General features: G+C 37.1%; 1 long non-coding RNA gene across 1 annotated transcript; it reads right to left on the bottom strand.

Annotated features, from left to right (window-relative positions):
• Positions 1–4: 4 nt before the first annotated feature.
• LOC136028715 (uncharacterized) lies at positions 5–8,380 on the bottom strand. The gene is made up of 2 exons (XR_010617861.1): positions 7,897–8,380; positions 5–176 (listed from the first exon to the last, which is right to left on the bottom strand). It is a non-coding gene; the product is annotated as an uncharacterized LOC136028715 (long non-coding RNA).
• Positions 8,381–17,666: the final 9,286 nt, after the last annotated feature.

Genomic DNA, 17,666 nt, shown 5'->3' with positions numbered 1-17,666 from the left:
AAAATTATTGTAAGAATGCTTTTTCTGAAATGTAAGCAAAAAGTAACTTTAAGTCTTAAAACAGACAAACAGACAATTTTGAATACCGTAGTGCTGCTTCTTCTTCAATCCCTCGCTCTTTACACCAATGTTGGTGTTTTTGTCCCAATTTTCTATGAACAGCTACTTCAGCGGTGCTAGAATGAGTAGAATGAGTAGAGAAAGAGTAGGGTTGAAATGATAAGTATTTTCAAAGGACTATTAACTATAATCTTAATGTAATAAAAAGCTAAATATTATGAAACTTTTCTTAACATGACCAACAACGCAACAACGAATAGTATCACAAGTATGGTCATATATATATATAGTATCCTATAGATGAGTGTGAGCGACCAGAACCCCCACCATACAAGCAGTCAGTACTCCCGTTTTGAAAGCGGTCAGTACCCCTCCCCCCCATATTGAATTACCAATCCCTTGTTTCTGGTCTTTGAGGTAAGAACGTTTTCTGGAAACATTGCATGCTAAAGTGTGGTCCTTTAGATACAAGCATTCTTGGAAAATTTGTATGTTAACTTTAATTTGTCGGTGAAACAAATGCAATGGTTCTGAGCGTACAGTACCACTGCATATAGTATCTCAGCTTCAGGTAAAATATTTGGTTTGCCAAATATTTTGTTCAATGGTTGAACTGAGCTTAAAGTGACAAGATGTCTAATAAACGAAGTTTTGATATGGATTCTAATATACAATTGGAAAAGATCTTATTTTGTACTCTAATGGTATGGAGCAAAAGGATTCTTTTGATTGTCAATGACACTGGTTTTGATACAAAAAATTGTAACGGAACCGACGATTGTAATGACTACAACCGGCCAGGTATCCCTTCTGTAATTTAATGGTCCCGAGCACACTTGTTTTTCCATTACCAGGATTGCGTATGAGTTTTTGGCCCCCCATGTTCTCCTTCAGGGTTCCAAGTACATCTCCAGGGCGCAAATGCCCACTCCCCAAATTTTTGCCCTTCTCTTTGCAATATTTTTTTAATTTGAACTGTCTTTAGCTTAGACTTTTCTTAACTTTATTTTTTTAGAACCATAATGCCTCGCTGTTTACACTAAGAGGTGAAACCAGGCCCAGTGGTGTTTTTTGATATTTTTCATAGGCCATAGTTTATTTTTCTTAATAACATTCTAATAGCATAGAAAATAACGATTATTGAGTATCTCGCTTTTTATGCTAAAAGGTGAAATAAAGACCAGTAAAGCTTTTTTTCATGGGTCACAGTTTGTTTTTCTTAATAACATTCTAATACCATGGGAAAGAACAACTGTTGAATGCCTACCTTCTTACGCTAAATCTATCCCATAAAAATTTGGGATAGCTACCAAGGAAAGTGGGGTGTGGGCTAGTTGGCCATTGATCACTGTTGACTCTTAGAAAAGAGCTAGAAGTTTCATTTGAATTTTGGACTATTTTGGACACAATGGATATAAAATTTTGATTGGATATATTTGAACAAAAAATCGTGCCGGGAGGGGGTTATACCCTTCGATCACTTTTGATGACTCTTAAAAAAGTAACTAGAACTTTCAATTTCCAATCAAATGAGTCATCTCTGAAGTTTATACAGCCACCCATTACACATGACATTATATGCCTACGGTGCATAGCTTACAAAACTTACCCCCGGGCTATGGGGGATGTTTCAACCCCAAAGCTTTGTTATTTAACCTTTTAATTATTTTTGACAAAATAGGTCTCTCAAAACTTTGGTTTTATGCATTTGGGGAAAAAAGGTCTTGAAGGGAGGGCTTATTGCCCTTTAATCCCTTTTGACTGTTGATAAGGGCGCTAAGAATTCTGATTTACAATCGAAAAAGCACCCTCCGAAGTTTTTACAACCATCCTCTCCGTAAAAACCTTATATGCCCCACTCCAAGGGCTTATTCTACATCACTTGCCCCTGGGTTCCGGGGGGAGGGTTGTTTTATCTCTGGAATTTTCGGTCTATTATCTTTGTTCTATTTTGAGAAAAATGATTATCCAAAAACTAGATTGGACGCATCTGGGAAGCAGTAGGTTAGAAGGGAGGGGGCTAGTCGCCATTGGATCTCTTTTAGCTCTTAAAATGTGAATTAGAAGTGTCAATTCAAATCATTTGAGTCCCTTCCAATGTTTTTACGACCACCTCTTCCATATAAACCTTGAATGCCTCCGCAGCACAAGTTACAGCCCTTCCCCTGGCTCAGAGGGGGGGGGGGTATATTGAAAACGAAGTCTTTGCTATCTTATCGTCGGACTATTTCAAACAAACTGGGTATCTCAAATTTTCATTTGGTACATCTTGGGAAAAGAGGATGTTTGTATCAGGGAGAAGGGTAGATGTTAAATTTTGACTCATAAAAAGGTAACTAGAACTTTCAATTCCAAATCAAATAAGCACCCTTCGGAGTTTAAACGACCAACCTCTATAATAGACCATAATACGCTTCTGGGCATAACTTAAAACACTTGCCCCCTGCCTCTAGGGGGTTGTGTCGGCCCGGAGTTTTTGTTATCTGATGTTTGAACTATTTCAGAAAAATAGCTATCCCAAATTTCTATGGGATGGATTTAGCGTAAGAAGGTAGGTATTCAACAGTTGTTCTTTCCCATGGTATTAGAATGTTATTAAGAAAAACAAACTGTAACGGTACTGAGGGGTACTGACCGCTTTCAAAACGGGAGTACTGACTGCTTGTATGTGGGGTCGCTCACACTCATCTATAGAATACTATTTATATATGACCATACCTGTGATACTATATTGAGCACCGAATTATTGGACGGACTTCACTTAACATTATCAACATTGGTTTGTTTGCTTATCAAATAACGATATATTTAGCACTTTCAGACTCTATAGTTAAGTAAAACATTTTCTAACCAATTAGTTCCAAGTTTAGCAATGAAAATAAAATTAATAAAATCAAATAAGAATTTCTTGTGTTGGGCGTAATTGATAGAGACTGTAATTGTTGAACGTTGCTGAGTAATATTGATCATAAATTTGATTTCATTAACTGGGTTATTAGAGTTACTCCTGGCAAAAAAAAAGTAATAATTAGACACAAAAAAACATATATAGGTTCTTCGAGAAAACACAGTATTTCAGGGGGGAGGTTGTTTTCACATTGGATAAATATATTTTTATTTTGGAAATTAGTCCCCCCCCCACCTAAAAAACTGAACATCCTTAAGAAACTACAATAAACAAATTTCTTGGACAGGGAGGTTTTACCCCTTTATGCACAAGCAAAAACAATGCTTAGTTTTTTGAGATTCATCAAAATTGAACCTGATTGAACTCGTCAAAACTGATGAGTTGTGCCAGAGTTTTTAGTACAAGCTATTTCTACTGGGTGCGAATCACTGTATATAAATTAAGAAATATAAAAAATCTATAAGTCTAACAAATTCAGAAATCTAGAAAAAATCTAATATATCTTGTGTTTATACTTTTTTAAGTGTTCTCTGGAGCACTTGCATCTTAGTCCAGCTTTTTTAATGGTTGAGATAGGGAAAGATTGCACTGTCTAAATTTATCTACAATGGTTTGAATGTACCGCATATTTTAGTCTCCGTGTAATATTATGTTTCTCACACCTCCCCACGTATTTAGATTATTGTCAGTCTTATTATAAAATTACTGAAAATTCTCCAATTTCTTTTTGGTATCGATACCAGATTCTCTTTGATTTTAGTTACATTAGAATGATGCAACTAAATGCGAATGATTCTTATCTTGAATTGTTAAATCGTTTTATACTAAATGAATAGTTGACATTGCGCAAAGCAATTTCATCCAATAGCCCCCATATACTTTTTTTTAACATTACTGAATAAATAGTCAAAGAAAAAGGTTAATTAAATGTGTATTAAGTTCACAATTTCCAAGTGGCATTAAATGTTCTTGATTATCAAATATTCCAGAACATTCTGATAATAAGAATCTATTCTGAAATTTTATTTGTTATTTAGGCTACCCTTTTGAGTTTATTTGGATAAGCGCTATTAAAAGGTGCTTTACGAAGAAACGTATTTAGTAATATTAAGAACTATTAAGAACAGGAATAAAGCCATACATACGGCCATATCCAGAGGGCGTATCTACCTGGCTCCCCTCCCTCCCCCGAAAATATTTTATGACTTGTAAAAAATTCATGTAAAATAATTTTTGTTGCATTTCATAAAGATTTTTTTCTTATGAATCTCCCACAAACAAAAGTGACCCACACCGCACAACTGGATACGGTCAAACTCATGTAATAAGTTAAGCAAAAAAAATGGTATCAATTATTGCGGTAAGTGAAATCTTAAAAATTAAAGTTAGCAATCAATTGAAATTTAAAACGAACATAAGCTATAACAAATAATATATATATATATATATATATATATATATATATATATATATATATATATATATATATATATATATATATATATATATATATATATATATATATATATATATATATATATATATATATATATATATATATATATGTATATATTTTACAAGGTAACCAGAAAATATGTAAGTGAAATGTCTGTTCAGCTTTAGACCACTTTTTGTTGACTCCCTTGACAACTCCCCCTTCAAAGGATGACTGTTTAATGCTGGTTTCAGTATTTATATATATATATATATATATATATATATATATATATATATATATATATATATATATATATATATATATATATATATGTGAATGTATGTATATATGTATATATCTTACACGGGTAATCAGAAAATATGCAAGTGAAATGTCTGTTCAGCTTTAGACCACTTTTTGTTGACTCCCTTGACAACTATCCCTTCAAAGTATGGCTGTTTAATACGGTTTCAGTATTATATATATATATATATATATATATATATATATATATATATATATATATATATATATATAGCATTAAACAGCCATCCTTTGAAGGGGTAGTTGTCAAGGGAGTCAACAAAAAGTGGTCTAAAACTGAACAGACATTTCACTTGCATATTTTCTGATTACCGTGTAAGATATATATATATATATATATATATATATATATATATATATATATATATATATATATATATATATATATATATATATATATATATATATATATTGACTTAATGCTCCTGCCGAAATACGTCCGGCGTCGAGAGTGATGTTACCAGGTGCCTCCAGTTGGACCGGTCTCTTGCAAGGATGTGAACATCCTCCTGAATATTTGGCATGACTAAGAAGGCACCTGTCGTGTCCTTCCATATGGTTGGGGGACGACCTCTTGGGCGTTTCCCACCGTGCAGCACGGGATCAAAGTCAAAAATCGTTCGTGCGGTAGTGTTGGGGGGCATGCGAAGGAGATGTTCGTACCAGAGTAGTGTTCGTTGGGCGAGTTGGACTGAGAGGGGCGTTTGAGCAGATAACGCCAGGAGGTTCTCGTTGCTAACAAAATCGTGCCAGCGTAGTCCTTCAATGCGGCGAAGATGTTTTGTTTGGGCTACATTTACGGTGCTAAGCACAGACTGAGTGGCTGGCCAGGTTTCGGCTCCGTAAAGAAACACGGATCCCACCGAAGCATTGTATATGTGCATCTTGGTCCTACAGCCGAAAGAAGGTTTCCTTCAAAGGGCACTTAGTCTTCCCACTACTGCTGAGGCTTTGGCAATCCGGTGCATTAGATCTTTAAGGATTGATCCGTCATTTGAGAGGAGAGAGCCAAGGTATGTAAATTCCTCAACAATCTCAGCTGGTTTGTCACCGACCATTAGGACTGGCAGGGGACGCGGCGAGTTACGGGGTTCAACAAATATCACTTTTGATTTCTGCCAATTAATCGTCAGCCCTATCTTTAAGGCTTCATCAGCAAGGATCTGTAGGGCTTCTTTGAGCTTCGACGGTGAATCGGAGACAAGAGCAAGGTCATCGGCATAGTCAGCATCTGAAAGTACTCTATCACCGTAATGCAACCCAAACTGGAGGTTGTTTACGGTCAGAGTCATAATGGAGTCGATGAAACAATTTAATAGTTCTGGGGCAGCAGCACAACCCTCACGGACTCCAGTATTGATTTCAAAAGACGAGCTGCGTCTGCCATTGACTTTCACGCAGCTCTCAGTCCCTTCGTGGAGCCGCTCGAAAAGGTTGCAGTACTTCGCTGGTAGTCCCGTTGTTTTCAGTATGAACAAGAGTGATTGTCGGTCGACAAAATCGAAAGCAGCCTTGAAATCCACAAAGGCAACATATGCTTTTTGTTTAAATTCTCGAGTCTTTTCTATCAGCTGCCACATTGTGAATATTTGCTTCACGGTGGACCTTCCTGGCATGAAGCTTGCTTTTGGATTCCATTCTGTACGAAATACTATGGAAAAAAGTACTTGGAGCCAGAGAAGAGTCGCTGCCCCACCATATTTCAGCAGTTCTGCAGGGATACCAAAGACTCCGGGGCTCGGTTGTTTTTCATCCGTTTCAGAGATTTCAAGATTACTAGAGGTGAAAGGGTGGTGCATAATTTCGCACAGGGCCTTAGGGGTGTTGGATGCAACTTGAAGAAGGTCAGGATCGGGCTGGCTAACACAGTCCAGGGTTAGAAGTGAAGAGAAGTGATCCTTCCAGGCGGACAGCTGAGCGCTCTCACCAGTGATAATATTTCCATCATTAGATATGATAGGGCCGAGGGAGGATGGCTTTCCATCTGTAATATCCCGAATGTGTTTGTATAGAGCGCATGTGTCACCCTTTCTGGCGGCCTCCTCGAGATCAGCGGCCTTTTTCTCGGTGAACAGCTTTCTGTCCCCGTGGAGGAATTTATTTCTGGAGCTCGTCCGGAATGAAGCAGACCTTGGTCTGCTGACCACGTGCCACTGGATATGGGGGAGTCCCCCAACTAAACGATCCACGTAAAGGGTGGCCTTTACCTCACAAGGTGGATGGAGCCCACCCTAAGGACACTCAATAGTTAGACTCCTCTAGCTAATCAGGTCCCAGCCCTAGGGTCGGTTGGGCTTGCGACCCTCCATCTGAATCTAATTGCAACGAATAGTGATGTTATTGCCTCGGATGATCGATTTTCTTTTTACCCTTCAAGACTTCAGCATGTCCCCGGGCCGAAATTTGACCATCGTTTAAACCCTATTGACCAAGGTAGTCTTCGCCTGGCCACCTGGAACGTTCTGACCCTTAACTTCCCTGGAGCAAAGTCAATGCTTGCGCTAGAACTCAAGCATTTTGGTGTGGCTGTAGCAGGCGTATCTGAAGCACGCCTTATAGGAAACGACTCTGAAGACACCGGTGAAGGCTATCACCTAATTTGGTCGGGTGATCAGAGAACCAAAACTAATGGAGTCGCACTTGTGCTAGACTCTCGGACCAGGAGGTGCCTCCTTTCTTATGAGCAAATATCAGACATGATACTAACAGCGCAAATCCAGCACAAACATAGAAAATGGACCATCATTGTCAAATTGTGGTCTATAAAGTACAACAACATAAACATCTTTTGGCTTAAGTCGAAGCTGAAGGATAAGTGGCTCAAATAACATCTCGTAATACAGCACTAGATCACTTCTTACCAAAACCTCGATGTCGCTCCGTATATAAATTCCAATTCCTCCATGTTTTCGAAATTGACGATCTACGATAAAATGTATACCCTGGAATATCCAAGAGAGCAGAGTTATAATTATTTAGCCATGTTACTGTGAGACCGATAACCTGAAAAATGGAAAGTTCACATATCTCGCTTAAAAAATTAAAAGATGAATTCAAATCCTGGAAGTTAAGGTGGAAAACTCTGAGATTTGTAGAATCACCACCACTATACCCGGACCTCAAACCATCTTTAAATAGGTACTTCGATTACAAGAAACATATATACCAGCAATCCCAATATCATAATTCCGGTGGAGCTGCTCCGTAAACATACTGTAGCATACTGTGTAGCAGTTAGTGATTTCTGTTGAATCTGGCCAATACCCTCACTGTTACCTCGTGTACCAGTTGATGATGTAGGTATGTATTTCCAAAAGGAGCCTTCGGGCAAAAGGAAAAAAATAGAATATAAACATAACAAAACCAATAAGAAGAGCACAAACAAATTAAAATAAAAAACATGCTTATATAAGGATCTTCACGAAATTATTCATAAAGAGATACATCTTTCACGATACATCAGCCCCAAATCAGCATACTTAGCCAAGTTCCTTAATGTAATTTGAATTTGTGATTCTACAATCCCTTCCACCCACATTCTGTCTGTAAACACGAAGCAAAACACTAGTTTTTCAGATCTGCTAATTCCTACAATTCCTTAAAAATGAAAAATATTTCCATCATCTTCCCAACACATCGGACAAGGTACTGGGTTAACAATGTAACCCCTAAATTTCCTCTCTCTTTCCCCAATATCAATCGACCCCCCTCCCATTAAGTCCAAAATCCATTTTATTTCTTCTCCTTTTAACCCCAACTTAAAATAAACTTCTTCCCCCCAAGTGTCCTTCACAATGCTATACAGACTAAGATATCCCGAGACCTCCTTCTGAGCCTGCCACTGCTGAATTCCTTGCTCGTGTAACCGTTCTTCTACCTTCTCAGCCACTGTATCCAGATTCGATTCCTTACCTTCATTCCAAAATTACGAATATCCTTAATAATGGTAGATGGTAATAAGTTTACCTAAGCTATGGATGTAAGGTGATTGGTTTCCTTCAAACGATTATTTTGAAAGGACCTGTACCTGTCATCGTCAGGTTCAAATTCAAATTTCTTGTCAGAAAATAAAATAACTAAATAAATAAAATTAAATTTACTGAAAAACACTAATAATGAGCCGAAATTGGAATTGCTGTTGAGACATGGCCTAAATTTCAATAGAGGCATTGATGGCTGCTATCTTAGTGGCTCTTCATTAGATTGGTCCTATAATAGGGGGCAGTTTTTCTTTGCAAATTTTCAGTCTATGGGTAATAGATTCCCAAATTTCACCAATGTAGTACTCACCAATGTCTTCATTGATGGCTGGTTTGTTTTTACCAATTTCCAGAGCCTCTCTGAATTTCTGCCTTAAGAGCTATGGAAAAATAGCAATAAGTTGGGTCTGATCAAAGTTAATTGAGTGAAAGGAATTTTCAAAAATATGGTGGGCCAGTTCAAAAAACTATTCTCCTCCTTATACTTAGTCTTTTTAAGGCACGCATCGATGGAATCATATTCTTTGAATCGGTGATATAGAGGTCTGATGGTATGACTTATACAGGTATCATCGCAGCTTCAAGGAACTTGAAGCTGAATTTTTGAATTTTTTGAATTTTTTACAAATCTTTTCATTGGTAAAAAAATATACATAACTTACGAATTAACTTACGTAACAAACTTCTATATTCGTATGTTTAATTGCATATATGAGGGGGGTTCAACCCTCGTCGATACCTCGCCCTTTGCACTAAAGCTTAGATTTTTTCCCAATTCCTTAAGAATGACCTCTGAATCACAAAGGCCGTAGAATAAATAGTTGAAATTACTAAAAATACTTTAGTGTAAAGAGTGAGGTATAACGAGGAGGTAAAACCCTCATACTCGTAATAGTTTTTGTTCGTTTTAAGTTTTAATGCTGCTCCTTACTTTCAGTAGAAAAAACTTTTCATATTTATTTTTTCATTGTTTTTTTAAATAATGCTAGAAAATCCTGCGCCCCCTTCATTGAAATTTTCTTCCCCCAAGAGAAGTTTATCCATGGAAATATCCTCCCACGTAACCCCCCCCCCCTCAACTCTTCCCCTTAAACCAAAAAATTCCCCTGAAAACGTCTGTACACTTCCCAGTAACCATTACTATATGTAAACACAGGTCAAAGTTTGTAACTTGCAACCCCTCCCACGGGAACTGCGGGAGAGTAAGTCGTCCCTAAAGACATAGTTATTAGGATTTTCGACTATGGTGAATAAAATGGCTATCTCAGAATTTTGATCCGGTGATATATATATATATATATATATATATATATATATATATACTTTTTGGGACTTTTGGGAAAAATGAGCGTGTAAGGGGCCTAGGTGCCCTCCAATTTTTTTTGGTCACTTAAAAGGGCACTAGAACTTTATCTTTCCGTTAGAATGAGCCCTCTCGCGAAATTCTAGGACCAATCAGTCGATACAATCACCCCTGGGGAAAAAAACAAAAACAAACCAAAAAACAAATAAACTCGCATCAAACAAATAAAATTTCGTTAAGATTATATGAATTTCTAAAGTGAAACATTCTAAAGTGATTTAGATTCCCCTATTTTCTCAAGTGAGGCAAATTTTCTCAGGCTCGTAACTTTTGATGGGTATAAATGATCTTGATGAAACTTATATATTTAAAATAAGCATTAAAATGTGATTCTTTTGATGCAATTATTGATATCAAAATTCCATTTTTTAGAGTTTCGGTTACTATTGAGCCGGGTTGCTCCTTACTACAGTTAGTTACCACGAACTGTTTGATTAAAAAGCCTTGATACAAAAAAAAGATAAAGAAAAAAACAGGTTGTTTCAACTGAAAGTAAGGAGCAACTTTAAAACTTAAAATGAACAGAAATTATTACGTATATGAGGGGGTTGCCCCTTTCCAAACACCCTTTATTTTACGCTAAGGCTTTTCCGTACCTTTAACGTTTTAAAGTACTTTATTGTGTTCTAATTAAACAACCCTTGTTTTTCAGGAGTCGTTCTTAAAGAATTCGGACAAAATTCAAACTTTTGTATAAGAGCGAATTATTGCCACTTGATATACGTAATAATTTCTGTTCGTTTTAAGTTTTAATATTGCTCCTTACTTTCAGCTAAAAAATCCTGTTTTTTTATTCAATTTCTAATCGTTTTAAATAATACCCGGAAATCTAGCCCCACACCTACGGATAAATCTCCTCCAACTCAGAAATATCCTCAAGACAATTCAATCCTGGTAAGAATCTACCCCGGACAATTACTGTTAGCAACTCCAAGAGTATGATAGAAACAGAAAAGAAAAAGAAAGATACATGCAAAGAATTTTGTATAAGAAATCTGGCAAATTCCCCCCAAGTGTAATCTACCCTTGACAAGTTCACTACCTGGAAACTTCCCTTTTCATGAAATACTTCCCCGTGAAAAAACCCGTAGCAAAAAATCTTTCCCCCACACCAAAAACTGTATGCGAACCTCCTAAGAATGAACACCATACGTAAACAATTGACAAATTTTTTAACTTACAGACCTGGTACTCTGGTGGGGGGGTTCATATTATACTCACAGGCGTAGCTAATGGGCTTCTTAACTACGATGAACAAAGTGGCTTTCTCAAAATTTTGATTTTGGGAAAAAGGGACGGGGAGGGGGCTTAGTTGCCCTCCAATTTTTTCGATCACGTGAAAGGAGCAGTAGAACTTTTAATATCCGTTAGAATGAGACCCCTCACGACTTTCTAGGACCACTGGATCGATACGATCAGCCCTGGGAAGGGAAAAAATAAATAGAAATAAACACGCATCCATGACCTTTCTTCTGGAAAAAAGAAAACAATTCTCCGTTTATGCAGATAGGTGATTTAAACCTCTACAATATGATTCTCTTATACGCTGAATCTGATGGTATAATTTTCGTTAAGATTTTATGACTTCTAAGGATTGTTTCCACCTTTTTTCAAAAATCAGGCATATTTTCCAGGCTCGTAACCGTTAATGGGTAAGATTAAACTGAATAAAACTTCAATCTGTGAAATAAGCATAATAATCTGATTTTATTTTATATATGTATTTGTATCAAAATTCTTTTTTTTGGAGTTTCGATTACTATTGAGCCGGGTCACTCCCTAATTACATTTCATTACCACAAAATTTTTGAAAATGTCAAAAATCTTTTTGAAAATGTGAAACTTTTTGAAAAGGAACTAGAAGATAAAATTAACGAAACGGACAACAAAACGCTTGTTATCGAAACCGTTATGTGTCTTTTCCGCAATAAGTGTCCCATTTGTTTCCAATATAATAGCCAATTTCTTATTCAAATTATGAGTCTACCGATGGGTACGAGTCTTTCACTTTTTATTCGCTACTTTTAACGTAGGATTTATTTGATACCTCTGCATTGAAAACTTTTTTTCTGAAACATCGTTTTTGGGGCTGGATCCCTTTAGCTCAAACGGACAGTAAATCAAAGAACCCACTACTAAATGAATTGGACAAAAATATCATGAACTATATTTGAATAAAATCACGCATATTAAAAATTTAGCACAATAATTTTAATCTTACAGAGTCAAAATCTGTTAGAAATTGCCTGCAACCAGCACAACACACGTGCCTGGTAGAATAATTATTGGTTCAATTATGAGACTGAGTACCCTGGGCTGACGTAGGGTTTAGAGGAGTTGGAGGGGGATAGTGACTGCAGCATAAGTGGTGAAGCTGGCTGAAAAAAACAAGTGTATATGACATTCACCTTTGCCAACCCAAAAACGTGTTTACAGTATACTTGTTTTTTTTTAGCAACTCATTGCTGATAATTTTAGTAAAAGCCAGTCACCAATTCTTAATTTCATGTTTGTTTAATGTGTGTTTATTGTTTATTATGCATTGTGTATTCCTTAACATCCTTAACCCTTAACATTTCATTCTTAACTTTTTGTGGCAGGACAGGGTCACGAACGTAGTGGTCCGCAGACGAACAGGTCAACCGCCAGTCACTGATCTCCTGAACCACAGAAGATGGACCAATCTTGGTCATGTCCTTCAAATTTCATGAGACCGTCTTCCGAATGCTGTCTAAGAGTGGCAACCCGAGGGTGGGTGAAAAGGAGGGAGACCAAAATACACCCCACCACGACAGTAAGACCGAGACCTGCGCAGTGCAGAGCTGTCGTTACAACCACATTTGGAGGACGTTACGGCGGCTGCTCCGCTCCGAGACGTCTGGCAAGGCTTTGTTGATGCCCTATGTGCCCAACCTAGCCTTGGAGGAACTAAGGTATAAGGTAAGGTGTAAAGTTTTGAATTTATTCAAGTAGCGTCTTTGCTAAAGAGTAACTTTCCTTCACATACCGCTTGAAGAAATGGGCTATTGAAAAACTTGGGCACACATGTGACATGTTTTTCTTTTCATTGACCGTTCAGCATCCATTATAAAATAATTACCCAAAACAAGTTTTCATACATCTTAAAAACAGATTTAGACTTTGGTTTTCACTAATGTTCCAACACCCCTTTCCCCCAAAAGGTATTCCATACCCCTTTACTCCCCATGTTCAGGCCCCCTCGCTCTCTTCTCACCCCCCAAAAAAATACTTGAGATACGCTCCTGACTATGTGCAGGATTAAAGCATTAAAGTGAAACTACTGTTACTGTTGCTTCTACTACAACTACTACTACTGCTGCTGATATCACTAGTACTGCTCCTAATACTCTTACCATTACTCGTACTTCTCTTGCTATGAAAACTACTATTACTAGCGCTAAAGGTATTGTAAAAATTTTTCAGGGAATGGTGACGGCGGTGATGAACTAAATCAAAACATACTATGTACATTTGGGTTATCAAAGAGATGCATTAGTAATATCCTAGAAACGCCTTAGGATTTCAAATCAAAACCTACATGGCTTTTAATATTACTATCGCTATTACTACTTCTACTACCACTACTGCTGCTATTCTCACTACTATTTAAATAAATCATAATATTTTAAGTGCGTCTAGGTTGTGAAAAAAAAACAGATTATCAAGATATCCAGGCGGGATATATTCAGACTGGGATAGGATACAAAGTAAGAATTTTCAGGGAAAGTTTTGTGTTGGTTTAAAACTAAAACAAACGGCACTATACAAATACTGGTTGTCAATAAGACGTCTCAGGAATATCTCAAGAATTACTGAGGGTATAAAGTTAAAACTTCCCGTACTGCTAGTATTATTACTTCTACTCTTATTATAGAACTAAATCACAAGGGTCCAAGCGCATTCAGATTGCCAAAATAGCATGGGTATAATGTCTTCAAAACAGAATAGGATGTTCAGTTTAATTTTTAGGAAAAGTTGAGGTGTAAAACAAAATCAAAATATACTATGTGTATCCAAATCCAGAGAAAACAAAATATATTTCAAATGTTTTCTCTTTTTTTACTTTGATAAATCCAAAAGTATTAAGACTTTTTGGAATATATATCAGTATTATCCGCATTCAATTGTTTTTTGTTTCTTTTTTTCAGGAGTCTTGGTTATGATGGTGGTTTTTCTTCTTTTTTTTTGATGTTGTGAGAAATAACAGCAAGTAGCATGGAATAAATATTTTTTTCAGTACAGTGCAAATTATATTCTGGCCCTTAGATGGCGCAGGGGGTGTTAGTCCTACTCCTCTTATTTTTGGCTTGTTTTGAGCTTGTCTCGGTCATTTATTGTAATATCTTTTTTTGGTTTAATTTATCTGTCAATGGTGATTTGAGGTAGCTTTAAGCTTGAAATCATTTCAGCTTATTTAATATCATCTTTCATTTAATATAGCTCTTCGCCCTTCTTTGAAAAACTTACTTTGTGTAAAAAACTTTTTGTAAATTAATTATAAAAATACATTTAACCCATACGGCTCTTTACTATAGTCAATAATTGAGCGTTGCCTCGGAAACGCATTTCTGAACTAAGGGCAAATAACGTAATTTCGGGCCATTTTCGAAGGATCTGCGGACTTCGTGTTACTCCTGGATGGACATTTTTTGGACCTTTCAACGATTATGAGCAAAATGGATATGCCCATGTTTCGACCATATTCCATTAGGGGTTACGGGAGGGCAAGGCCCATTTAAGGTTGTGTAAATTGGAAACCAATGTTCCAAGCTTTCATCTTTTTTTAAGTTTAAAAGCGATGCCTTAAGTCGTAACTTTACGGCTTGGTAAGCCACTCAGTCACTAACTTTATACTATAAATTTGAACATCATTCAAGTTGAAAAATTATAAATAGGAAACATAATGGGCACTATTGCCATGAATAATTTTGACTTTATTCAGTTGTAACGTCGATGATATTTAAATGACTCTTTACTGAAATTTCTTACATTTATGGGGCATCAGAACCCACTGACGAGCTGACCAAAAATTTGCGGTTGTGTAACTAAGGAACTGCCCAGTTAAATAATATCTTGGGTCCGGAAATGAGCAGACCGACTATTTATCCAAAAGGTTGCATGACTAAGGACGTGTGTCTTTAAGTAATCTTTTGGGTTTCAGAACGAGCACACTGGCGGGGTGTCAAAAAGGTTGCATAACTAAAGATCCACTTTGTTAAAAAATAAAATGTTTAATATGTCACTAGTCGATAAGTTCGTTTTATAGTCAGACAGGAATCATCAGCCCAAGTTGGCGCCTTAAACAAGACCTTATTTTTAAGTTATTTTTAGTCTTTACTTGAAGAACTTTAGCAGCCAAAAGGAATTAGGTAAGAAAAAAAAACAATCAAATGGAATGTATTTATTTAAGCTTAGATATCTTCACTGTTATGCCTAAACGTTGAATCGGACATTTTCATACTTCTCAGATAACCTATACTTTCAGGGAGAATCGGCATACCAATCATAGGTAGCGCAATAATGCTGCCTAAATAAAAAGCGAAATGGGTGTAATTATTTTTCCTTTTTCTTTTTTTTTTTAGACCAGGGCACTTCGTATCAAAGGAGTTGTCGTAAAAACTTCGAAAAGAGGTTATTCGATTGGAAATTGAAAGGGCTAGTTACTAGCCCTTTAATATTAAAAAGTGATTGGAGGCCAAACAACCCCCCTTCCACGCCTACTACTGATAATCATAATTTTTAGTGTTCTGTTGAAGATACAGAGTGATTAGAAGGCTGATACCCTACCCCGATACATCGTATTTTCCTGAAATGCATCTGATAGAAATTTTGAGATGGCCAGTTGCTGTCGTAGAAACTTAAAAAAAGGTGCATTTGATTCGAAATCGAAAGGACTAGCACCCCTTTTATTGGTCCAAAAGTGATTCGAGGGCCACTAACACCCCTCCCACGCCCACCATTTCACCAAACACATCCAAGCAAAATATTAAGATAGTCGTTTTGTTTAGCGCAGTTAAAAGGTCCAGAAATTATGTCTTTGAGGAATAAAGCCCCCCACAGCTCTCAGGACAATGGTTGTAAGTTATTCCCTGGGGGCATATAAGGTTTTTATAGAAAGGTTGGTCATATAAACTTCGGACGGGCCTCATTAGACTGGAAATTAAAACTTCTTGAACCTTTTTTAAGATTCAAATTTATCGGAGGGTGGACACCCCCCCACACCCCTTTTATTTTCACAAAATGCATCTGATGTAAATTTTTGAATGGTCATTTGTTGTCACAAAACTTCAAAAAAGGCTCACTCGATTGGAAAGTGAAACAACCTTTTTTAATAGTCAAAAGTACTTGGAAGAAACAAATGCCCCTCTCCCAAGCCCATCAATTTCCAAAGCATATCCAGTCAAAGCTTTGAGATAGCCATTTGGTTCAGTGTAGTTGAAAAGGTCAGGAAATTATGTCTTAGAGGATGACACCACCACCCAATAACCCTCAGCACAAGGGTTGTAAATTATGTCCCGATTCTATGCAACATTTTTATGGAGAAGATGGTCGTATAAGCTTAGAGGGGGGTCAATGGATTGGGAATAAGATGTTCTAGTTCTCTTTTTAAAACTTAAAGTGATAGGAGACAGCTGTCCCCCCACGTCGTATTTTCCACAACTACATCCAATAAAAATTTGATATACCCAATTAATCAAAATTGTCCAAAGATTATATAATAAGGCCTTTCGGGTGGGCGCGATCCCCAAGAGTCTGAGGGTAAGGGTTTCAAGTTATACTCCAGGGGTATATAAGGTTTTACGGAAGGGGTAGCTGTGTGAGCTTTGGAATAGGCTTATTTGATTTAAAATGTTTAGTTCTAGTTCCCTTTTAAGATTCAAAAATTATGGAGAGCAGCTAGCTCTCCTACCTGACATCCTCTGTTCCCAAAACGTATTCAGTAAAAATTGTCAGAATGCCATTTGGCTACCAATAGTCCAAAAATCATAGAAAAGTATCTTTAGGGTGAACACAATCCCCTACGGCCCTTGGGCAAGGGTTGTAAGTCATGCCTAGGAGTAGTGTAGGCCAGATTATTTTGAATCTCCAGTCCCTTTTTTGAACCCCAATCCAAAACTTTTCTAAACAAACTTCTTCAAGATGCAGCGGTTTGTTACGTAATATTGAGTGTTTTTTCCTTGATTGTTCACAAAACCTAAGAGGGCCAGGGAAGAAGCTTCAGAGCTCACCAAATCATGATTTATTTGGATTTTATGTAATAGGGGCTTGCTTGTTTACTTATACGAATGTTTTCCTCGGGAATTCTTCGGTTGTTATCTTTAAAAACCCACCAGGACCAGGAAATTACCTTCAGGACCCGCCCCAGGAGAGGATCTTCAAGACACCGGGTCTTAGCATCCAATTTCATCGTGCCCCAAGCAACCATTTTCAACAGGTGCCCTAGCGACTGATTCCAACAGAGGCCCTCGTAGTCAACTCTAGCGGGGCTCCTAGCAACCATTTCCAACGGGGCCATAGCAATCAATTACAACGTGGTCCTTATAAGTAATTCCATCGAGAACCTAGAAACCA

The sequence above is a fragment of the Artemia franciscana genome, chromosome 7 (assembly GCF_032884065.1).
Source record: "Artemia franciscana chromosome 7, ASM3288406v1, whole genome shotgun sequence".
Classification (NCBI taxonomy): Eukaryota; Metazoa; Arthropoda; class Branchiopoda; order Anostraca; family Artemiidae; genus Artemia; species Artemia franciscana.
Note: the sequence above shows the minus strand (reverse complement) of the source record. Positions and strands in the feature narration are given on the sequence as shown.